General features: G+C 44.0%; 1 long non-coding RNA gene across 6 annotated transcripts in view; it reads left to right on the forward strand.

Moving 5' to 3' along the window:
• Window positions 1–25,428, forward strand: part of LOC307209479 — a 48,344-nt gene that overhangs the window by 7,338 nt on the left and 15,578 nt on the right. For 2 of the 6 annotated variants that reach the window (XR_013835590.1, XR_013835591.1), the window contains exon 3: window positions 23,430–23,574. The exons of 1 other annotated variant lie outside the window; for it this stretch is intronic. This is a non-coding gene — a long non-coding RNA (uncharacterized lncRNA). Of the gene's footprint in view, window positions 1–879; window positions 956–19,770; window positions 19,887–23,429; window positions 23,575–25,428 lie in introns of those variants that run through there. 3 more of the 6 variants (XR_013835594.1, XR_013835589.1, XR_013835592.1) reach the window with 3 other exon arrangements.

Here is a 25,428-nt window from a genome sequence, read left to right on the forward strand (position 1 = left end):
GCGTGGCTGTGATCTTGACACAGGGGCTGTGGTGCAGAGGGCAGCTAGGCTGCGCTGCTGGTGGCAACAAACGGCAGGCGCAATCAGCATTGTTGGACAGGAGGCTGGCCTCATCAAATCCTTGCGTGCTGCATACCATTAAAACTGACACATCTTCCTAGTGCCATGCGTTGCCTAAGACGGATGCAGATTATGTGCAACGCCCCGCTGTGATCTGTTACTGATGTTGCTGAAAAAAGACAGTACGTGTACGAGAGAAAACAGGAAGAAAATTGCCCCCCTGCTCTGCTTGTGCTATTTAAATTGACTGCTCTTTGTGTAGCCCTTCTGAAACTGCAACACAAGAATTTAAGGAAAGCTCGGAAAAGTATAAAGGGGGGGAAAAGGGAAGCGTTTATGCTCACTTCATGCTCAGTTGCTTCATTTTGTGAGAGTAATTTTTTAGGAGGGCTGTACAGCTACAGTCGCTGATGATTTGTGATCCTATGACAGATACTGCATTTTGTTGACGGCATCCCACACAGATATCCTGGTAACTTTGATTGGACTCTTTTCTATTAATGGCATGCAAAAGTCTTTGGGATCATTAACTGAGCCATGTGGGTACGAGGAGGGGAAGGACTACCTGGAGAGGACCTTGTTCGATGGGTTCCTTTGGCTGACTCAGGCTGCAGCTCAAGAGAAGAGCATCAGCTGGGTACAAATACTCTTTACTGGTAGTATGTTACAGCATGTTACAGAGTCTTTTGGGTGGGGGGGAGAGGCTTAGATCTCAAATGGAAGAAGACGATGACTGCTAGTCAGTCAAGGGTCTCTGTCCAGCAAAACATTTAGCAGGAAACCAAACATCCTTGATTTTTAACTCTCCTTTTTCTGCAGAAGAATCTTCCCCTTCCCTCTCAGAGTCAAGACCAGCCCTTACACAGGAGTCTGGATATCATCCAGAGAGAGTAAGGTAGAGCATCTGTTTTGAATGCATAAGGTCCCAGGTTCAATCCTCAGCATCTCCAGGTAGGAATGAGAATACTGCCTGCCTGAAAACCTCAAGAGCTGCTGCCTTTCAGTGTTGAGAATACTGAGCTAGATGGTTTGAATTGGTATATGGCAGCTTCCTATGTTGCCAATATAGTCTGGCTCCCCTTAGTGGCTGTGAAGGACATGTGCATAGTAGTCGATTTGCTCTCCTCTGTGTGGCTAATTTCCTCGAGCGGCACATTCCATTCCTCAAAGGAAGAGGTCAGTGTTGCCTTAAATGCCCTCTCTGGGCTCCCCTAAAGCCCCTCTCTATGGTGCTTTGTGAGGATGGGGTAATCCTGACGCAAAGCCCCGTGCTGGTGGAAAAGGCTGGTATTTGAGTTTAGTGCCTACTGGGGACTGGCCGTCAAGCCCATAGCTGTCAACTTTTCCCTTTTCTTGCGAGGAATCCTATTTGGAATAAGGGAATTTCCCTTAAAAAAAAAGGAAAACGTTGACAGCTATGGTCAGGCCACAGGGAACTTTGCCAGGTAGATGTATGAAGCTCCCTTGCTCGCCTCTTCTCTGCTTCTGAGCATGCATTAAGTCTCGTGGGGACATAATTGGCCAGAGGGGGAGGAGGATTGGGATGAGATCACTGAGGGGCCAAGTATTGCATTGGGAGACAGCCTAGCTCTGCCCTATTAGTGAGGATGTCCCAGAGGAGCAGGCAGCGCCACCATTTCCAGCCCCCACCCTCCCTCTTGTCAACAAGGTTTCTCAGGTGACTGAGGAAACTGCCTGAGCCTGAGTTGATCAGTGAGCTGGCTGAGTCAACCCAGCCCCTGGCACCAGCATGAGCAGATGTGGCCGACTCACAGGGGTCTCTGCTTGCTTGGCCAGTCCCATTGCTTGTGGCGGGAACCATGTGAATGACTGTGCCTGGCCTGCTCTTCAGAAGACGAGCCCGAGGCGTGTCTCAAGTGTCGAGACAACACTGTAGCTTGGGCCCAGGCATACATCTCAGAGCTTTTGAACTTACAAACTGTGTAGACCTGATCTGTGTTTAAGCCATGTACTGACTTGTGGAATCAAGTCTTTAGGGATATCTAAGCTGAGTGCTGTGTTTGAGGGTGGGAGCCAGGACAGGACTGTTTAATAGGTGCATGGAGCCCGTGCCCCAAGTCTCATCTTGCATCTAGGTGCTTTTAAAAATTCCAGTCTGTTTCTGAGTCACTTTGTGCTTTGATCTGTAATTCAGGATCTGACCTGCTCTGTACACATAATATGTGTGTTCCCCATGCACAGTAATGGAATCTAACAATGGCTCTAACATTTCTCCCCTTTTGGTTGAAGTGGATTAAATTTACAGGCACAGGAGCGCCACCTCCCAAGTGGATTAAGCTTGCCTAATTGCAAACCAATAGGCCCGGGAACTTTATGTGCACGAAGTAAAAAGAATTCAGTTTCCTCCAAAATCCATTCTTTATTTTAATAATATTTATAGACCACCCCGATACAAAATATGCAAGTTTTAAAAACACACACCACGGGGAGAGAGGAGCAGAAGCAAGAGTACCTTGCTTTTCCATATCTTAAAAGAAAACAATAAATTAAATTAAACATTTTTAGTAGGGTGGATTCTCTTGCACTGCATAAAAAAACAAAACACACCTTCAGAGCTTTTGTGGGACTTGTTTGTGTTCTCTGATAGGCCTTATAATGCAAGGGTGTCTAGAATGCTGCCTATGGAGTTCTGAAGAGCTTTGGGTCGTTGTTATTGTGTGTGTGTTTTTTTAAAAAATAAAAAAGCTTTTCAATTTTTAAAAAATCCTCTGTTGTTGTGCTTTAACAAGATAATAATTTTGAAAATCCAGAGCTATTCAGTGATCCATAGGCAACATCTAGAAAAGTCAGTGGACCCTGAAAAATATAGAGATAAAGGAGAACAAAAGGGACAGAGAAGCAAAACAGCACGAGACTTTGCAGACTTCTGGGGTGCTGACAGACAGGCCACCACCAAAATCTATGAGAATGTCAGAAGAAGCATTGGATGCGATATGGCAAGCTACGACTAGAAAGCTAGAAAGAAGAGAAATATTGTGGTATGGGCACCAAGGGGTGTGGATGTCTTGAAAGGTGGCCTTTGGATCTCAGCCATAAAGAGCAATGAAGCTGTTTGGATACTAATGCAAATATTTTTTATTCCGCAACTATGGGACGCTTTTAAAAAATGCATTGATTGACTAACACCGAGGCTTGCAAAATGTTTTGCCAATAGTGACCCAACTTAGCAAGCAAATTATTAATAGGATATCTGCAGCTTCCCACCTCTCTTTTTGACAAGTCAGCATTCCTCACCACAGGGTGTTTGAGGCAGGGGTGAATTGTGCAAATCAGATGACCTGTTTCCAAGTCCCTGTGATTCACTGCATCTCTTTCCAAACACACACACCTCCTCTCCCACTGGAGCCAGAGGGGAGGTAAATTTAGCTTCTGGCATAGGGCAGATGCTGGAGAGTTGGCCTGTCTGAATGCAGACAGGTAAGATGGTGCTAGAAATCACATATGTGTGTGAATTCTCCCTGCAACTGACAGCCACAAAATGTTTGCTCTCAGGGTGGAGCAATTTGGCCAGCCATAGTCTAATCGCACCTAGAATTTGCTGACCAGAGAGTTGGTTACCACCAAGTTGCTTTTTAGCGAATCAAAAGAGTTAATTAGAAACATTTACTTCAGCTCTTAGTGCGTCCAGGATCTGACCTGTGGGAGCCACAGGCACCCTGGCTGGCATGTCTCCCTTCTTCCCGGCTCACTTCATGGTAAAGGTCTCGTTTCAGTGAGGGCAATTATTAATCTGTGCTTTTTAGAGAATGACAAATATATTATATCCACCCACATGCACACACATTCTCTCTGCCTGATGTGTGACCCCTGTCTAAACGCTGAGCATATGGGGCCAGTTCAGTAAATGAAAAGGATTGCTTTGCAAGCTCATTACTGCTTTGAAGTCTCTCATTAGGAACGGATTCCGCTGGTGCTATCTTGCCACAACACCCTTCATTATAATGACTCTGCCGGGCATTAACACGGGTTCTGCAGCGAGCAGCTCCCCCACTGGGCATTAACTAGGGGCTCCCGCAGGTGCTCGCTATTAGGCTGCCTTTGTAAATGCACAATTCAGAAAGCTGATTGCAATTAATCTGGGAGCAACGGTGGGAAAGAGAGAAGATTGGGGGGAAATGGTCCTTCTTTCTGGGTGAAGAAAGGAAGCTTCCTCTGGGGTGCCGTTGAAAGGATGCTGAATTTAATGGGCCTTTCCTCATGGTGACAATCACCGTGGGAAGTAAAAAATAAATAAAAATGGAAGGCAATAGCAATGATTACAACAAACAGAAAGGGCGAGGATCTCTACAGGTGCTAGGAAGTTATGATGAATGCTGTAGCCCAGTGTATTTTGGACAGAAAGTCTTCAGAAGCAACTCATTTTTTGCCCAGATCTGTGCATTTGTGCATCTCCTAGACACACAGATTACAGTTTCTACCTGACATGCATTGGCCTAGAGCAGCTTTTCCCAGCATGATGCCCTCCAGAAAGGTTCACCTTAAGCTCCATGGCCTTTGGTCATGCTGGATGGGGCAACTGGGAGTTAAAGTCTAGAACATCACCAAATTGGGGAAGGCTGGTCTAGAGCATTTCAACACAATCAACTATTTGCTAGTTCCTTCCTGCTGAGATATTTTTTGCTGTTTCTTCCGACAACGATCCTTACATAAATAGGATGTCATTTCACCACAATCTCTACTGCTTTGCTAACAAGACTTGACCAAATTTGCAGTGAATGCATTAATGCATCTTTCATGCAGTCTGATATTGGTTGTATTTCTTACTGCATCTTTGCATTTGGATTTCTGCACCCTCTAGAACACATGAACATGCTGATCGTTACTCTTTCCAGTGATACCATCTTAGAAGTGCACCCTTCATTTGCAAGTGCACAGTTAGACTAGATTGGGGAGGGGGGACTTCCACATGGATGCACAAGTATGAAAACATTTTTTCAATTGTAAAAAAAAAAGTGATAATTTCATAATAGTTGGAGAACTGGATTTTTTTTTTTAAATGTCAGTTTCTTTCATGCTCAGTTACGGTGAATCTGAGAAGATGGCAGAATATAAACAAGACTATTCCTATACATGAGGGTGGTTTTGGAGGGGGGAGATAAGAAACGATGGGAGGTTACAAGAACAAAGCATGATCTTATCAGGGAAGCATAAAGTGAAATAAATCAACTGTTTCACAGTGGAGCGAAGTAAACAGTGGGGTCCTCCAAGGATTTGCATTTAGACCAGTGGTTTTAATTTATCCAAAACTGTCTGGGTCAGGGTTAAATTGCAAGGTTTGCTGATGGCATGAAATTATTCAGAACGAGATGGTGAAAGAGTCACAAAAGGATATTTGGCAACAAACTGACTGGGCATCAGAAAGGAGGATGAAGCTGAGAGAAGTACAAAGTGAAGCACTTGGGTCAGAATTAGAATCCTATCCACATTTACACTGGAGAGGAGTGTAAGGAGATGGTGGGATTTCAGATCACCTTGTACAAAAGTTTCCACAGTGTTTTTGATAGTCCTCCTTTGGTCATTTGGGGCTGATTGACAGTATATGGGGAGAGAAAGGCTGACTCTCTCCTGATTCTTCCCTTTTTTTTTACTACAGTGGTACCTTGAGTTACAGACGCTTCAGGTTACAAACTCCGCTAACTCAGAAATAGTGCTTCAGGTTAAGAACTTTGCATCAGGATGAGAACAGAAATCGTGCTCCGGTGGTGCGGCGGCAGCGGGAGGCCCCATTAGCTAAAGTGGTGCTTCAGGTTAAGAACGGACCTCTGGAATGAATTAAGTACTTAACCCGAGCTACCACTGTACTGACTTTAAGGGAGTGGTGGGAGTTTGGTGCTGGTTACTCCATTTCAGTGGATTGTTGGCACTGGTCATTGCTTCTGAGAACCAGCTGGTTATAATGGAAACCAGTTGCGGGCAAAAGCCATGGATCAGTGGTCTTTTCCTGCTCTTTGTGTTTTGTCTTGTCATGGCAAGTTTTTGCCACATTCTCACAAACACTGGTTTGCCTTGGAATGTGTCCCACTCACTCTGCCCCAGTCTACACACAGGCCCCGATCCAGCTCGTGTCACCTGCATTCCCATCCTCTTCAAAAGAAATCACCTGCATTCAAATAGTTGAATGAGTCCCAATGAACACTGCGGTAAATATGTAGATGTGCACCCAGTGTGTAAACATACTTTAATGCACAAGTCTCCCCTGCTGGATCAGTTCAATAGAACATATCCAGTGTGTGGCTATCTTTGTTCCCATTGAGAAACAGAATCCTCTGAAGCCCTGGCGATGGAACCAGTTATTTATCTGGCTCCTTTGCTGCCAGCCCGAGGCCGTTCAGAAGTGTCCTGCCGCCGAGACATGATTTCAAGTGATAGTGTTAATTTGGTTAATTAGAATTCCTGGGTAGCGTGTGCACTTCTTGCAAATCAGCTTAACACTCTAGACTCATGGCAAATAGTTATTTGCCGGCGCGCGGGGGTTATGTGTGAGTTTATGATTATTATGATTCAGGATCGTTAATTTTACATTTGATCCGGAGCTGATGATATGGCTCAATTAAAAGTTGCCATGTTTGGATCGCTGCCTCGTTGTGTGGCATATGGCGGAATCAGACCGGAGCTCAAAAGGAAGGATTTGAAAGGCTAATAAATGGATGTGTAACAAACAAGATGGGACCATGAGAAAAGAACAAAAGAGGTGGTTTTAATCTTTCTTCATTCACTCCATTAAGTGAAGTAAAGAGAGGGTAAGGCCTTGTCCACACTTCTGCTTGCTCTTTCCCTAGAAAGCATGGGTCAGAGCAGGGTTTTTTTTTTGTTAGACATGTGCTTTTATAGTGCAAAACCCAAATCCTGAGAAAACCCAAATTGCTGTTTGCTCCGATTGAGTGCTAAAGACCAGTTTTCCCCCTGGGGAAAGCAGCGGGGCAAGAGAAGCCCTTAGCTGTGTCTCCCTCTCTTTCTGGTACTTAGACAGTTAAAAGACATTGGCCACAATCCAGCAGAGTTAAGCATGCCCTGACTCCAGTGAAATCTTGGCCTGTGTGAGCTTAACTCTTTTCAAAGGAAGGTCCCTTTGGGATTTAGTGCTTTGCATGCAGAGGTTCCAGCCAAGTAGAGAGAACGTGAGAGTTTGCAAAGTATTTTGTGACGTTTTGGATGGCCTAACCAAGGTATCACCCTAATACAGACAGTGGCTCCCCCCCCCCTTAAAGGCCAATGTGGGCAGGGGTGGCCCATCCTGTTTCACCGCCTGAGGTGAAATGGGAAAGTGTCACAGCAGCAGATTCCACCGACATCTCATGATGTCTTGTGGAGCTCTTGTCAGATGTTGTGAGAGCTCTGTGAGGTCTCACAAGTTCCCTATGAGATTCTTCCTGCTCAGGGCGGCTGCTTCACTCCACCTCAAGGGCCCTAAACATGGGCGAGGCTCACTCCTGTTCAGTGCCTTTTTTTCTAAAAAAATGTTTAAGGGTACTCTTATTTTGACTCAAGAAAGCCATCATTTTATAGTTCAAATCAGGAAAAATAAATACAGTAAATGGACAAAAGTACAAAGAACATGCATTACCTTATATTATCACACATCCACATTCCACACTGCTTCACACATTAAATGCTCGCTTCCATCTGAGACTCAGGAAACACTGGGAAAGGAAATGGAGGTGGTAACAACAAAACTGACCAGTCACTGTGCTAGATTCCAACTCCTACTTCACACATTAAATGCTTGCTTCTGTCTGGACTTTGGAAAGACTGTGACAGGAAATGAGGCCACCATCGGGGGTAGCAACGGAACTGATGATTTACCGTGCTAGATTTTTTATATATATTTTAGTTTCTTCTCCCGTTAGATTCACAAAATGTTTAGGGCAGGCATAGGCAAACTCGGCCCTTCAGATGTTTTGAGACTACAGTTCCCATCATCCCTGACCACTGGTCCTGTTAGCTAGGAATGATGGGAGTTGTAGTCCCAAAATATCTGGAGGGCCGAGTTTGCCTGTGCCTGGTTTAGGGGCATGCGTACCCCTGTGTTCCCCCAGAAAAAAAGCACTGCTCCTGTTAGTGCGACTGGAATTTGTGTTTGAAGGTGCTTTGTTAGTTTTGTTTATTATTTCAATTTTCTTACCTTCAGCGAAAATGAGATAAACTTAATGGATTGCCCATCAGCTCTAGTCCAAAGTAAATTGCATTGGCAATCACAAGGTTTACTGAAATAGAAGAATGTGCTCTATGCCAGGAACGAGATGCCTTGCTAGAGCTGTAGGTGGGCATGTGGACCAGAATAGCAGAAGTGCAGCCTATTAAGGCATAGATGTATTGGCGGATCTGTAGGTGGGCATATGGGAGAAGAATAGCTGGAATGTGGCATAGCAAGACATAGACGCATCAGTGGAGCTGTGTAGGTACAACTTGTCCTATAAGGCCCACACTGCTCCTATTTCTAGATTTTCCATTTCCCAGCGCCACTTTCATCAAATCCCGAAGAAGAAATTACGAAGAGCGGTTTGCCGATAGCCGTTTAATGCCATGCGTTTGTTAAGCTGGTGATAACAGGTTAAATATCAATAGCTTATTAAAAATATATTTATTGCCCAAGAGCTACATCCCTTTTACCCCTAGTTAAAAGTAAATCTCTGCAAAAAGGGATGCAGCAATGAATTTGTGGCAGAGTAACATACAATAAGTATCTTTTAGCGATCTCACTCTCCATTTCAGTAGACAGCTTTATGCTCAATAAATAGTGCAAGATTATTAAAAACATATTTATCGCAGATTAACAACTATGAAATAGATACAAATCTAGGCTACTAAAGCTCAATAAACATACTTATAATAATCAATTCTGGTATTAAAACACAATAACTGCCTAGTTTAATCTAAATGAAATGGGTTTCTGGGAACCTTACATTGTAGCCTTTCTTTACTTGGTTTTACGGCTTTAAAGGGAGCTTTGATGAGGTTTGGCCAACCTGTGGCTAAAATAAATCACATATTATAAAGAAGCAGTCTCTGCTGGAGAGAAGTTGGCTGCTGTGGAACTCGGTTCTTGCTTACCAGATTCTCTAGGAGACAAAGAAACTCTAGAGTCCAACAGGTGTGTCCAAATTGGCGCACTGTGAATGTGAGCATAGTGGGTCCCATGCAGAGTTTGGCACACGGCAAAGCCATTGTGTGATCATATTGCCATGTGTCCAGAGACGGCACCCAAAGTCACTCAAAACCTGCCAAAAATGGGTAGCCTGGGAAATAATGGCTTGAATTTCAAGGGCATGCGGTCAACCACTCACATGGAAAACTTTGGAAAGCGCCTTCTTAGTAAACAGTCTTTAGATGGACAGACATTTTTAAAATGGCAGCCCTATCTTCAAAATGCAAGAACCTTTCTTATATCACATCAGACCTTTGGTCCATCTGGTTTAGTATTGTCTCTCCGATGGTGTTGGTTTTTCCCAGTCCTGCCTGGAAATGGTAGGGATTGAACATGGGAACCTTTGTATGCAGAGCATGTCCTCTACCACTGAGTTCTTCTTCCTCCATTATATGCAGTAAGGCTACCCTTGGCTTGATACAGTTGATGAGCTTCCTTTATCAACTGTAGCAGCTGACACTGCTATTGATGTTCAGGAGAGGTCAAGGTGATTGGAAACACATAGTGTGAGGATGCCAGAGCACATGGCAAGTTGTACTTGAGGTTATACAGTCATGAAATAAATGAAATCAAGAAATAAGGGATCAGACATGGGACTACAGTGGTACCTCAGGTTACATACGCTTCAGGTTACAGACTCCGCCAACCCAGAAATAGTGCTTCAGGTTAAGAACTTTGCTTCAGGATGAGAACAGAAATCGTGCTCCGGCGGCGTGGTGGCAGCAGCAGCAGGAGGCCCCATTAGCTAAAGTGGTGCTTCAGGTTAAGAACAGTTTCAGGTTAAGAACGGACCTCCGGAATGAATTAAGTACTTAACCCGAGGTACCACTGTAGTCGTTTTTTGCAGCAGCCCCACACTTATCATACTATATAGCTGCACCTTTGCATCATTTATCTTCTCATAATTCTCCAAGTCAGTACAGCTCTCCTTTGGCTAAAGCAACCACATGGCCACTTTGCCATGAGGTGTAGGGCCAGTTCTCACATGCCTACTCATCACTTGTCAACTAGAGCATTAATTGCATCTGTGAATGTCTAACAACACAGCTAAAACTTTCGTAACACCTGATACCCACTCAAAGCACCATTGTTTTCAATAGAGGCAATTCATTAGGGGTTGGTTAATGAAGAGATGAGAGACCTAGCCCCAAGTCTGTATAAATCCTGTATTTTCAGCAGGCAACATTTCTTTCCTTGCTACCTGCTTATGCCACCTTTCTGCCAACGCACACTAAGAAGTTTTTTGCAGCCATCCTTCGTGTGAACCTCATTTTAAATGTGGCAAAGAAAAATTAAGGAGACATTCCCAAGGTTTCACCAAGTGCCTTACTTATCTATCAACACCTTCTGTTCACACAATCGGAGTGGTTAAAGAATGGCACAAAGGCTTTCCATTCTTCCAAGGAGCACTTGGAAGCTCTTCTAATCCATGCTAGCGATTGTGAGAACTACTTCACTGTAATTAATTTGGATAAAGGTCACAAATTAACAAGCACTCAGAGAAGGTTTCCATAAAAAAGCACAGAAGGAGTTGAAAGCATCTATTAGAGGAAGAGGTGCAAAGTGAGAGAAGCAACAGGAGAGCTTGATGAGAGGTGCTATATTTAATTTTTGGACCAGATGACTTCCAAGGTTCCACCCAACTCTCTGATTCTGTGATTGCATTTTAATTCTATCCTTGTTCCGGGGACTTCAGGGTAGAGGCCCCCCCCCCCATTATTTCCGATCCAACATTTGAAATGCAGTTTTGGCTGATACACACATTTTGGCAAAGCAGTTTTTGCAAACACAATGAATTTCTGTATGTTATTTTCACTTTACCCTGCAATATGCATTTTCTGTACACACGACTTGGCTGGCGAAGTGCGTTGCAAAATTCAGGCAAGCGCAGATACTACTACTACTAATTTATTATTTGTACCCCACCCATCTGGCTGGGTTTCCCCATCCACTTTGGGTGGCCTCCAACAAAGATGAAAAAATACATTAAAATGTCACACATTAAAAACTTCCCTGACGATGTCAAAGGATGGCCCCATCTCAGTTTGCATATTGTTTTGGAAACAGTGAATTAGGTGAAGCTCACCTATAAATGCGAGCTGAATGGAACTTCTCTTCCATCCTTCCTTCTGTGCAGATGAGACTTGGCAACTTCCACCTCTCTTTTTCCTGAAACAAAACCCTGCTGCATGCTGCCTTCCCAGCTCCCTCCTCTCCTCCTGCGACAAGTCCGTACGTTTCTCAGCATAATCCGCCCTGATGAGAAGCCAGTTGCCTGGCCTGGCATCTGGGGAGCTTTTTCCAGCTTAGCAGAGGGGTGCAATTACAGAGGTGGCCGGAGACAAAGCAAAGCCGGCACGCGCGGCTGCCCTTAATGGAATGCAATGATTCTTCTGGGCTCCGAAGTAATACAAGGGATCTGGTTTTAATAAATTAACAGCCTACGAGTAACAATCTCAAGCAATTAAACTCCCAGATGAAGGCGAGCACCATGAAATGTATTCGGCAGTCGGTGGATGGTGGCAAAGGCAAAATAAAAATGTGTCGTTTAGAAGGCAAAATATTATTCTTCCTTTTTTTAAAAAAAGAGAAGGACAGTCCTCCATTTTTCAAGCTTTAAATCATTTTAAATGAATACATAAGCACATTTATTTATTTGTTGAGGCAACAGTAACAAATAACAGAGCTTACATCATATTTTCAAGCTGGTCGGCCTGTCAAGAAATGTAATGATACCATCCAGGCTATAGGCCAGCACACAATGATATAGCCCAAGAGTGAGCCGTGTGGTGGGGGGTGGGACCTCCAGTCATGCTCCTTATGGGATAGCTGAGCAATAAAGTAACACCACCATTAGGGATGGACAAATCTATTTCAGTTTCCCCCAATTCCTCATTTTTCCCATCTTGTGTTTGGTGCTTCACATTTCTGCATCAGCTTCTGATTCTTTTTTGTTGTTGAAAAATCCTCAGAATTTTTGTGTGAAATTCTCTTACAGTATGTAATTTTACCTAATGTACACATTTTGCAAAGCAGCTTCTCCTAATACAAAGCCTTTCAGCATGCTGTTTTTATTAATATATGCATTTCTTTCCATGTCGTAGTGTATGCAGCTTGGCTGCATAATTTGGAGAAGTGTGATTTTTGAACCCAAGATAAGCATGCTGGATCAGCCCAGTGGCCCATCTAGTCCAGCTTCCTGTCCTCAAAGCGGAGAACCAGATGCCTGTGGGAAACCAGGGAGCAGAACATGTGCACAAGAGCCCTCTCCTCTCCCATGGTTTCCAGCATTAGTGCCTCCAGCTGTGGAGCCAGAGTGTGGTCATCATGGCTAGTAGTCATTGATAGCCTTCTCTTTTGTGAGAAAGATGACTCTGTTTCAGTTCACAAAGGAAATGTGAATTAAGTTAAGCTGGCCTTTAAATGCAAACTAAATCAAATATAACCCCCCCCCCACTGTTCATGAAATGTGTCTGTGGTGGCTATTGTATTATTATTATTATTATTATTATTATTATTATTATTATTAAGACATCACCTTGCCAACAAAGGTCCATATAGTTAAAGCCATGGTTTTCCCAGTAGTGATGTATGGAAGTGAGAGCTGGACCATAAAGAAGGCTGATTGCCGAAGAATTGATGCTTTTGAATTATGGTGCTGGAGGAGACTCTTGAGAGTCCCATGGACTGCAAGAAGATCAAACCTCTCCATTCTTAAGGAAATCAGCCCTGAGTGCTCACTGGAAGGACAGATCGTGAAGCTGAGGCTCCAATACTTTGGCCACCTCATGAGAAGAGAAGACTCCCTGGAAAAGACCCTGATGTTGGGAAAGATGGAGGAGAAGGGGACGACAGAGGACGAGATGGTTGGACGGTGTTCTCGAAGCTACAAACATGAGTCTGACCAAACTGCGGGAGACAGTGGAAGACAGAAGTGCCTGGCGTGTTCTGGTACATGGGGGTCACAAAGAGTCGGACACGACTAAACAACTAAACAACAACAACAACAACATTATTATTATATCCTTCTGTGCTCTGACTTGTCGTATTAGTTTCTCCATCTGTGGTATTGATACATTTGTCTGTAGTTGTAGGTTTTAAATCCTTCACCTTACCCCAACCTGCTCTCCTTCTGAACAAGTGGTACTTGTTGCTGGTTTAATGGGGGTGGCTTGAAACAAATATCTTCTTCAATTATTTTAACCTCTAGTCCTCATTCTACCCACAGATTCCATCCGCTCTTGCCTGAGTGGCAAGTGAAGAACAAACCAGATAACCAACTGGGCGGGGGAATCTGCTCGGCAAGCTATCCTGTCATTCTATACATTGTTTCTGGGTCCTGTCCTCTTTTAGGGGTGTGTGTGGTATACATGCTGGTGTGTGTGTGTGGTTGGGAGCAGAATAGTTGAGGCTGTCAAGAAATTGAAAAGAAAGAAGGAAAAAATATATACAGAATACAAACCCCCTCTGAGTGATTGCTAAGCTTTCCTGTCTTACATTAGTAGCCTGTATGGAATCCTCTTTGCCATAGAATTCAATTTATTTCCATTTAAAGGCTGTTCTTCTCAATCAATGCAGCTAATAAATAGCTGCTGATGGCCGTGACCCCTGGGCTGAGGAAAGAATTTATCTTCCGAGCCAATTAAAGGGATTGAACAATTCCTTTTAATAACGTTGTGGGATTTTAATACTAAAAAAAATGAAAAACTCCTCCTGTGCCTTGCTTGAAAGGGCCAGGCGGGCTCTGAAAGGGGGGCGGGTTGGGATTAGATTTTTTTTTAACTTCCTTTGTACAGCTCCTCAGGGTGGTAGGAGTGGGGAGAGAAAGGCCTCCTTGGATGGATGCTGAGATGTGCTTGTCCTCAGCTACCCTTTAAGGGGAAAAAGAAGTGACATGGCTGTGATTTATGCCTCATTGTTTCGCAAACGAATCATCCAGCAGAGAGGCTTGGAAAGGTTCTGTAGAGATTAACGCACCTCCAAGACAGCAGGAGGGTGGGGTGGTGGTGGAGGAAGAGAGAGACAGGGCAATGCCAGCCTAGGACTGCATGTGTATCTATCTCTGCCTGCTTGCATGGAGGCAGAACCTGTTGAGAAAAAGGGGGGAGGGAAGAAGAAGGACAGAGAAATGGTGCAAGGGGAACTGGAACATTAGAAGGCAATGTTAAAGTGCGGGGTGGGGGTGGGGTTCTGATCTACTATGTTTTCCAGAAACAGGATTATTCTTGGGTGCTATTTAGTGTACTGGTTAAGAGTGGTGGACTCGTAATCTGGTGAACCGGGTTCGCGTCTCCTCTCCTCCACATGCGGCTGCTGGGTGACCTTGGGCCAGTCACACTTCTCTGAAGTTTCTAAGCCCCACTCACCTCACAGAGTGTTTGTTGTGGGGAAGGAAGGGAAAGGAGAATGTTAGCCGCTTTGAGACTCCTTCGGGTAGTGATAAAGCAGGATATCAAATCCAAACTACTACTACTACTACTACTCTTCTTCTTCTTCTTCTTCTTCTTCTTCTTCTTCTTCTTCTTCTTCTTCTTCTTCTTCTTCTTCTTCCTCCTCCTCCTCCTCCTTCTCCCAGACCTATGTGCAAATGTGTTTTGTGAATATGACATGAAGCTGAATTGCTCCTTGAAAAAAACAAGCCTTTGAATTGCATTATAAATTTTTGCAAGCCTCTTGAAGAACCACTCAAGTGCAGGCGATTGCATTTCCCCATGTTATTTCTTTCCTAACCTTGTCTCTGCCTGTCCCTTCCTCTGCCGTTTTCCCCATTGCCTGCCCTCAGCTGTAAGCTCCTAGGGGGCAGAGACCTACTGCTTTGGCCTCTGTTGTTTCTAACTCCGTAAGGTGCAGTATGCAGGATGAGAATGGTAATAATTAATCCTTAATAAATAATAAAACATTATTCTCATCAAAGTGACATGGGAAACATGCTATGTCTTAAAATATTCTAATGTGATAATCGGTCTTTGGATGGAGAACTGACTGAGAATGAGTTTTAAATAATATGTCTTAAAACACACACACTCAATGGCTAACAAAAAACTTAGAAACAAAATAGTCAAATAAATTCAAAAACAACCATATGATATAATATAGGGAGAAAAATAGCAACACACAAACAAACAAACAAACAAACAAACAAACAAACAAACAAACAAACACAAAAGCAGTGAGAGATAACATAGCAGCGAAGCTGGAGCTATACCAAAAGACTTCTGAAATAAAAAAAGATTCTTAATATAATGCTGAAAGGCCAGAAGAGAGACAGACCTTCCATTTTGTTTTCCATTTCTTTTCACTTTACCTTTTTTATTTTAAAAATGCATTAATTTGATTTGCATTCATTTTGTTTTTCATCCACCGTTATTTCAGATATGGAGTAGGTATATTTAGGCATTGTATAAAGTCATTTTAACTATTGTATAATGGATACAGTTTCATCACATTTTATTTTGGGTGTCCTGGGTATCCTTCAGGAACAAAGGGCAAGGTATACGTTTAATGAATAAATAGATATCTCCCAATTCCTTTAGCTTTTCCACTGACTTCATTGGGACCCTGAGCCAGTCAACTGCCTGTAATTTCACTTTCCACCCTCATCCAAAAATGGCATGGAACTTTCTGGCTTTCTACCACACCCTTGAAAGATCAGAGGTGTCAAATTTCAGAATAACAGGATGGAGGTTCCCCATTTTAGAGTAAATTAAAAAGGAGCCCAGAAATAGTCAATTATGTTTGATGCTCTCCAGACACCCTGCAGCCTTTACACAACCTGTACAGGCACTTCTAAATAGAGATTTCAAGTGTTAAAAGTTTCAGTTTCACTGTCAATTTCACTGCACTCTCTCCTTTATTCTATTTTTTAATTTGTTTTTAAAGTGAATGTTGCTTGAGTGCCTCTTTTCTGAAGACTTGGTAGGGGTAGGGTTGTGTGCGCGTAATGTTCTTACCTGTGTGCATTTTCTCATTGTGTGGACTTTTTTTTTGCAGGGGTGGGGAACATGTGCCCCCCACCCCAATAGCGTTAGACTAGGAGTCCTATTGTTCCTGCATCAGTGGCCTTGCAGCATATATTGGGTCAGTGATGTACTGAGATAGTCTCATGGCGGTCATGAAGGCCTGAGCTGGACCTGTCAGGGTGGCCCAGCTGTGGATGTCAAAGTCTCCCAGAAGAGAAATCCTGCAATTTTTCTTACACCATCTCTGAGATGGCCTCCACCAGCTCAAGTAGAGAGCCTGCTAAGCAGGGAAGCGGATGGTGAGGGATCTCTTGGTGAAGGAGATTGAATTCTTATGTACGATGGCAACTCCACCTTCAACCTGAGCCCTCTGTCCAGGAGGACAGAGCTGAGTCATATGCATCCCACCCAGCTCACCCACCCAGGTCTCAGTAATACATGCCAGGATGCCCCCTCAATCCACAATGAAGCCATACATGACAGTTGTTTTATCGAGGACTGGCCTGACATCCAATAAGAGCACCACAGGTCAGAGGGCTGGCTGGCAGAGCAACCTAGGACTCATTCAGTGGAGGCAGAAGGAGGGACAACTGTCAATCAACTCTCCCTTCTCCTCCTCACCCAGCCAGTCCCATCTCTGGCACAATCTTACTTAAGGCAGCCTAGACCCCCCCAGCTACATAATGATTCCCCAGGTAAAAAAGGTAAAAGATAAAGGACCCTGGATGGTGAAGTCCAGGCAAAGGAGACTATGGAGTTGTGGCGCTCATCTTGCTTTCAGGCCGAGGGAGCCAACGTTTGTCCACCGACAGCTTTCTGGGTAATGTGGCCAGCATGACTAAACTGCTTCTGGTACAGCGGGACACCATGTTGGAAACCAGAGTGCACGGAAATGCTGTTTACCTTCCTGCTGCAGCGGTACCTATTTATCTACTTGCACTGGCGTGCTTTTGAACTGCTAGGTTGGCAGGAGTTACCGCCAACCTTCTGATTGGCAAGCCCAAGAGGCTCAATGGTTTAGACCACAGCACCACCCCATGATTCCCCAGGCACATTGCCCCTTGCCACTCAACAGCTTAGCATCTCACTCACATGGTTACATATGGTTATGGCTTGAGAGGAGGGGATGTTGTTTTTTGAACAAAATGTAAGCAGCCCAAACCATAATGTGCAAAGTGCAATACCTGTGCAGCTGTATGTTATAAACTAAGCAACAGTGGAAACCAAAGGGGTACAATAAATAGATATGGAGCACAGTTATAAAAACATGCAACAGCAGAATGCAATAAACAAAACACAGATGATGAAGTGCATATAATTATACAATGCTTAAAAGCAGCAAGCAAGAACATAATATTGGGTAGAGTCAATGTGACAGTGATGCAGTTAGGGCTTCCCCCCGACCATGACTACCCAGAGAGTGGAAGATTATGGGGGCAGCCGCTGCCAGGCCTGGCACCAGCATCTTGGCTGGTATAGCCAAGCCAGGACAGCATCCTTCCTTTCCTCATATTAAAATAATAATAATACTTTGTACTCAGGGAGCAGCCGGCTGGGCATGTAGATGGCTACAGATGCTCATTTTATTATTTTTACTTTAAAAATATATTAGCCCTTTCTACTACAAAATGTTGCTTATTCCCAAGCAAATGTGTTCAGCATCAGGGAAGCAGAAGCAAAACCCATTTTATTCCTGCAGTTATGATGGTGCTCTGATTTAAGTGAATTTAAAATTGCACATGCTCAGAGTATTTATTCCTGTTTTTTTGTTTTTGTTTTTTAAACCTTTTTTGTTCTGTTTTTGTTCTAACATCTCAGGAATGCAGAAGCTGTTGCAAAGCAGGGAATGAGGAGGGTGAGGGAGAAATGTTAATGATGTGCTTTGCTACTGAAGTATTACACATGGCTGCCTAAAGCCCACCTACCCCTCCCTGGAAAGACCATTAAGACTAAAGTTCCCTACTTGCATCACTATTTCCAAGTAAATGTGCATTGCAATACAGCCTTACACCTTAGTGTTCATTTAGAAGAAACAATGGGTGGAATTCAACACAGTTTTATCCAGAGTAGACCTGCTGAAATTAATGGATCTAACTTAGTTGTGTTCATTAATTTTAATGTGTCTACTATGAGTCACACTTAGACCAACCAATGGCGGCAGAACTTACTTCTAATGTAGGGCTGCCATTCTCTCTGGTGCAGGAGGAAATCTACTTTGAGCCTCTAACCTGACCAAGGTAAGTCTTTAACTTGCTTTAACGTATGAAGTATTCACAGAGTCTCTGGAGTGATGGTATAAAATGCCTAAATTAAAAGATATATTGATTTGCTTCTTAGCAGGAAGCGGCTAAATGAAGTGAATGAAACAGAAAACAAGGGCAGCATTGTGTATTTTTTGCTTGATTCAAATTCAGCCATGTTGGCTGTGGTGGGCTGTTTGCACTGATGAAAGCTCTTTTGCTATATAGGTGGTGACCATTTCACACGGGGCTCCTGCTCCTGGCCTCCATGCATGTTGGTGGAGCGTGTTTAATTGTGCCCTGCCCCTTTCCCCACCCCGTTCCACCCCGTTCTGCCTCCTCCCGGGTCCAAAAAGACCTGCGTGTCTGCCATCACAAGCCAATTGGGAGTGCTTAAAATGGTCGCTGCCTGAATATAGTCACAAATAATTCTCATTTGACACAATCAGAAGCTATTTGTATGTTGCTTATGGTCAGTCATTCAAGCCTGAGCAAATCGTAGCCACAATGCTAAGCAACTCCCTTCTTGGGGAGAAACGTAGAGCAGGGATGGGGAGCCTGTGGCCTTCCGTATGTTGTGGAAGGTCTCATAATCACTGATGATTTAACCTGTTGGCTGGGCTTATGCGAGCTGGTGTCCAATGATACCTGGAGGTCCACAGATATCCCATCCCTGTGCCAGAGCATGGCCTGAATGCAGCCAGTGGATTTTTCATGCAGGCATTAAGCCTGTATCATCGACTGTATATCTCAGCTGCCAAGAATCACAGGTGGGGAGGGTGTTTTGTGCTCAAGTTCTGTCTTCGAGCTTCTTGTAGGCATCTGGCTGGCTATTGTGAGAACAGGATGCTGGGCCATATGGGCCATTGGCCTGATCCAGCAGGCTCTTCTTGTGTTCCTTTTCCTTGCCCCCTATCTCTTCAGCCTTGTATACTGGATTGCAGCAGCCATAGGCAATAAGGAATTCTATGCAGGCAAGTGAGTGGGACGGGGTCCTCTGACTCTCTTGTGGCTCCAGCATGCAAGCCAAGTGAGAGGAGCAAAACCTGCCTCTCCACACAGGAATGCAGCAGGCTGCTGCAGGAGGGACAGAGTTCTCTGTTCCTTCACTACCAGTTCCCAGCAAGCGATTAAATTTATTTTGCAAGCTAATAACTACAGTGGACTTGTGTACGAGGCCAATTGTGTTTGCTTCATTGACTTGTATGTGACAAGGGAAAGGGTTCTACCAGAATAAAACATGGGGGGAGGGGGGGCTTTCCATCTTCAAAGTCACTCCTTTTACTTGCATGCAGGGGTGGATGAATCTGTCAATTTCACTTTCTCTCCATTTCTCATTTCCCCAGCCTTAAATTCAGTTAGTGCCTTGTGAAAACCCCATCTTACCTGCTGAATCAGATCTTATTAGATGCGCTGGAAATCTGGAGAGAGATTGTGCTTAAGCGAGCTTCAATTTGGCGGGTAAGATCAGATTTTCGAGAAGCACATAAACGAGAAAAAGCTCTTGGACGTAGGAGAATTAATCGGCGCACAATACGTTCAAAATATAGGTCAGGTGAAAGTCCTAGGAGTAAAGGGACCTATTTTTTTTTTTTTTTTGTAAATGGTGCCTATTAAATCCATAGGGCTAGTTTCCATGTTGAGATAATTAAGATTAGCATGATTTTCTTTCAGTTTTCTTGGGGTGTGTGTGTGTGGAAACTGGGCAAATAGGATCTGAAGCATAGAGCAGTAGGCAGAGGCTGCCTGCCAAAGCAACAGAAGCCTTCAGACAGAATGTACAATCTCCTAGGCCAGGGCTTAAACGGAACAATCTCGTCAAAGTGAGAATTCAGTTTAAGCCTTGTATAGAATGGAGCTTTTGAGTGGAGGAACACTAATAAATCCAGCAGTGCTCCTGGCAATTCATAACTAACAGCTAACAAGTGCGTGTGGATGTGTGCGTGGTGCTCTTGAAAAATGAGAACATTTCCACTCTGGTGCTTCTCAATTTTGAAGTGAGAAAGGGTTAGGCTTGAATTTCCATCCTTGCTGTTGATGGAAGAGATAACCAAGAGCAGAGGGTTTGAAGAGAGCTGTGACTGCAGCTCCACCTCCTGCAATTTGCAGCCTTTCAGCAGCAACTCGGCTTGTCCTCCACTTTTTAATGTTCATCTCTCATTAATTAATGGGTGAGAAACTCCCTCCCCCTCCCCCAAGCACAGGGGTGCTTCAGAAAAGAAGACTTGATTTAGAAGACTAAAGAACTGCTGGAGAATGTTGACTTGGAAGTTTGTCTGAGGATGAGGATTCCTTGCATTACGTCATGTACATCCTGCCCATTTGCGCAGTATGACTTCACCTCTGGATTCTGACTCTCAAGAGCCCATTCCTGTCACCAATTTCTTACTTGTGTCTGAGGAAATTTTGCATCTTTCGGCCTGGGGTGCATGTAATGAGAAATCATAGTTTCCCCACTACATACCTGAGCTGACATGAGCCACAGGCTTGGCATCCTAAAACCCTGAAGAACTGCTTCCATTCATGGAAGCAACAAGGCATCTTGCTATGGCCAGGACTAGCTGGTGTGGTGGAGCCTTGCTGCAGAGTCACCCTGCGGTGCTTTTGCCTCTTAGTAGGAAGATGTGGGGGCAGGACAGGGTGACGACACAGTTGGGGCTGTGTGGGTGTCCTGGTGGAAGGGCCGCATTGGCTCTGCCAGTGTGCTTGCAAAGCCCTGCTATCACCTCCTTACCCACCTTGGTAAGCAGCAGCAAGGCCTGCTTAGGGAAGGTGGCTCCATGATACCCCCATCTCAGCCCCACCGAGCTGTCCACTCCTGCCAAAGTCTAGTTTATGAGTGAAAGTCAGCTGCCACCTGTATCATCAGTACCAGTAAATGGATATCAGTACCAATACATGGATTCTGTATGGATACTTATCATGGTAGATTTGGTGGCTGACTTTCACTAATAAACAATTCTGAGGAAGTTGCCTTATACCCAGTCAGACCATTGGTTTCTCTCGAACAGTATTGTCTGCTCATGCTGATTGGCAGTGGGTATCCAGGGATTCAGACAGCTCTATCTGGAAATGCAAGATGATGATGATGATGATAATGATAATAAAGATAATAGCTGGAAATGCCAGGGATTTGACCTGGGGTGCTCTGCATGCAAAGTATACAGCATTCCACTGAGCTATAGCCCTTAATGTGAGTAGTTGGCTTGTGTGAACTGTGCAACATCAGGGCAATTAAAGCTGCAATCCTACACCCACTTACCTGTGAGTAACCCCCATTGAGCTCACTGGGACTTACTTCTGAATAGGCATGCATTGGATTGCACTGTGACTCTTTCTCTTTGGCAAAGAGGTAGGGGCCCACTTTCCAGTTTATCGGATGTTCCCAGCTCCAGTGTTCTTCTACTCTCATAAGTCAACCTCTTGCAGGACTGCAACTTATAGTTCTATCCAAGTCCAGCGGTGGGCAAGCAAGAGGGAGAGAAAGAGATGCTGTAAAATCCTGCACCCACGATTCTACACACAGTGGGACCTGCTTCCAAGTAAACATGTACAGAATTGCAGTCTTCATGATTAAATGCTGGGGTGTCACCTGAGTTGGCCAATTGCTGATGCCAAAGCTGGATATGAGTTTTAGGCTGCAAGGATGCCAATATTCTCACAATGATACCCACCCACCCAAAAGCCTCTTCTACTAACTGAAAGTGAAGGCTGGGCAGGTTTTTAAGGCAAACGTTTATACAACTGAAGTTGGAGAAAAATGAGGGCAGGACCAAGCTAAGTCACATTGACTTCAGTGGGAGAGAATGAAGCCCAGACCGGCCTCTTAGATCTGTGGGGCTTAATGGGCTTGATTTTCATGGAATTGCACTCTGATAATAAATGTTGTGGGGGGTTTTGTGGTCCCATCTCTTATAACATTCCTAGAGAGCTGGGAAGGACTCTCCACTGGTGTCTCACAAAGCCATTTTTATCATGTACTGTTTTCCCCACATTTATTTTCTTTTTTTCTTTTATCAAAAGGAATGAAAATAGAACGTCTGGCCAAAAAAAAAAAACAAAAAACAAAAAAAAAACCATCTGGCTGTTGAATAGGGCCTGATTTTCATATGAACTCAGCTACCATTATTTGGTCTAGATTTCAACGGAGCTGCTTGGTTCCTTTTCATTAAATGTCCCCAGCTATTTTTAAAATCTGGCGAAGAGGCCAAAAATGAGAAACGAAAACCACGGAAAGCTCTCTACTTCTGCTATGACTCCCTCCGAAAAGGTGTTGGAGGGGAAAACAGGAGGGGAACTCTATAGAAAACCTAGATTTTGGCTCAGTCCTGCCATATACTGTGAGCCAAAAGATTTTTTTTTGCTTCCAGTGCCCAGGACTATTCCTGCTTAAGCTAGTTACAAGTGCATCTATAATTACACTGAAGGAGTCCACTCAGGTGCTTGCATGGTGGTAGCACTTTATTACACGTCAAATCCCATGCTGTTTTACAACATAGTTTCTATGGTTACTCGTCGCCACCCTCTGTAACCCGCAGAGCCCACAAAGGGACGGGATTGCATTTCACAGAGGCAACTCAGCCGCCGTGTACGGAAACTGTTTTAGAAACCGACATGAGGCAAAGCGCTAACCCCGCTGTGCAGCCCTGCTTGCAAAGCAGCTGGCACCATGGTGCCAGGAAAACACAGAAGGTCAGTCAGAGGGTGTGAGCGGCTGTTGGACCTTGGGATGCTCACCTGGAGCTTTTGACAAACCAGCCTCTCACCTTGTTTGTCAGGGAAAGCTCACACCTGCCAGCCAATGATGGGAGCTGAGGGAGCTGGAGAATTAGGTGGTTTCGTGCTTCCCTCACTTTCCCAAGCCAGCCTTTTTCAACCATAGCCCATTACCTCGTGAGAGAAATGCAGGTGTGTGGTACGCTTTGTAACAAACTGGGAATCTGGCAGGCGTTCAGAAGGGGATAGTGCCGTAGTTCAGAGATAATGCAGGGCTTTTTTTTTCAGCCAGAAGTCACCAGAAATCAGTTCCAGCACCTCTCAGGTGGGCGCCATTGCCAATATAAGAGAACATAGTGAGTTCCGGCACCTCTTTTTCTAGGAAAATAGCACTGATGCAGAAGATCCCAGCTTCCACCCCTGGCATCTCCAGGTAAGGCTGAAAATGTCCCCTGCCTGAACCCATAGAAAGCTGCTGCCTGTCCGTGTGCAATACTGAGTTAACTGGACCAATAGTTTGATTTGGTGTAAGGTACCTACACAAATGTACCGACACAAAGTCAATGCTAGTCTTGAACTGGCATCTCTTGTGTAACGATTGCAGCATCTCTCCTGCCCTCCAAGATTCTCACTGCTGGGGGCAAAAAAAAAAAAAAAAAAAAAAAAGAAAAAGAAAAAAAAAGGAAGAAGCTTAAATCCCTCTCTCTTTCTGTGGCCAAATTCACAATTGCCTCTTTCTACTCCCTCCCTCTTGGCATGTGCTTTCCTGGACTGAAGAACAAAGGCCTCATGTAGCTGTGGTGTGCATCCCAAGCCAGCCTCTGTTTCCCCGTATTGAGCATTGATTGTTAGCGCCTAAGCCACCAAACAGTACAGTGTGGCTTGTGGCAACATTAAAAGAGGAAAAGAAAAGGTAGCATTATAATTTAATCACCAAAAACACAGTAAAAAGTGATTATTAATACAGTGAATCATGTGTGATGAACCTTTACACAGAAATCTTGAAAACTTGAATGAAAAGAAAAAGCATTCACCACATGAAGATTATGCTAATTAATGTTGTCCCTTGGCTGAGTTAACGGGGATATAATTCCAGAGGAAGTCCAAATTTTCCCATGCATTTTCCAGATAAAACCCTACTTCAGAGGAGCAAGGGTGCTGAGAATAACTGCAGCAGAAAGCTTTGCAATCTAGTGGTTAGAGTATCAGGTTCCGACTAGGGGCAGATGAATCTATCAGTTTCAGTTTTTCATTTTCTAAATCATAAGTACAGTTAGAATCATAGAATCATAGAATCATAGAGTTGGAAGAGACCACAAGGGCCATCGAGTCCAACCCCCTGCCAAGCAGGAAACACCATCAGAGCACTCCTGACATATGGTTGTCAAGCCTCTGCTTAAAGACTTAATAAAGACTTCTTCACCTTGTAATAATAATAATAATAATAATAATAATAATAATACAATTTATTTATATCCCACCCTCCACAGCCGAAGCCGGGCTCAGGGTTGTTGGCCATGTTTCCACATTAGTTGGGATTGGAAAAAACCACAAATGTCATCATGAAAATTCAACAGCATTTTAGGCTATATATCTCCTAATATACTTATTTCTGCAAGCAATTGCTACTAATATGATGCATTTTGTGTGCTATTTTAACTAATATATGCCCTTTGTACACACTTTTGCCTATTCCCCATCTTTGTACCTATTTTTCAGTTGGAGAAGTACACCACAACATTCAGAGACTTGCAGGTTTTGAAGGAAATGGGAGTTGTGGGTTTGGGAAATGGGAACTGAACAAAACCTTTTCCCCATCCTTAACTAGAACTGGAGAGAGCCAAGTTCAAATTTTGTCATGGCCATGAGGCTCAGTGGGTGGCTTTGAGCTAGTCACTATCTTTCAGCCTAACCTACCTTGCAGGACTGTTGTCAAGATAAAAGGGGAAAGCATGTATGCCACCTTGAATTCCTGTGGAAGAAAAGGAAGAATATAGATGTAATAAATTAGCAAAGATCTCATCAGAAGAACTGTGGCTAGCCCTGGCCCAATAAACCCAGAACAAAGTTTGTGTGCACAACCATACATGACTTCCCCAAAGAATTCTGGGAACTGTAGCTTTTTAAGGGAGTTGAGAACTGTAGCTTTTTGAAGGTGAAATTACTGTTCCATAGATTCTTTGAGGGAAACTATGTGCTTTAAATGGGAGCTAAATGGGAGCTACACATATGGTGTGGTTGTGCCCGTAGTAGTATTTCAACTTAAATTATAGCAATTATTTGTACG

This window comes from Podarcis cretensis (assembly GCF_951804945.1).
Source record: "Podarcis cretensis genome assembly, chromosome: 2".
Classification (NCBI taxonomy): Eukaryota; Metazoa; Chordata; class Lepidosauria; order Squamata; family Lacertidae; genus Podarcis; species Podarcis cretensis.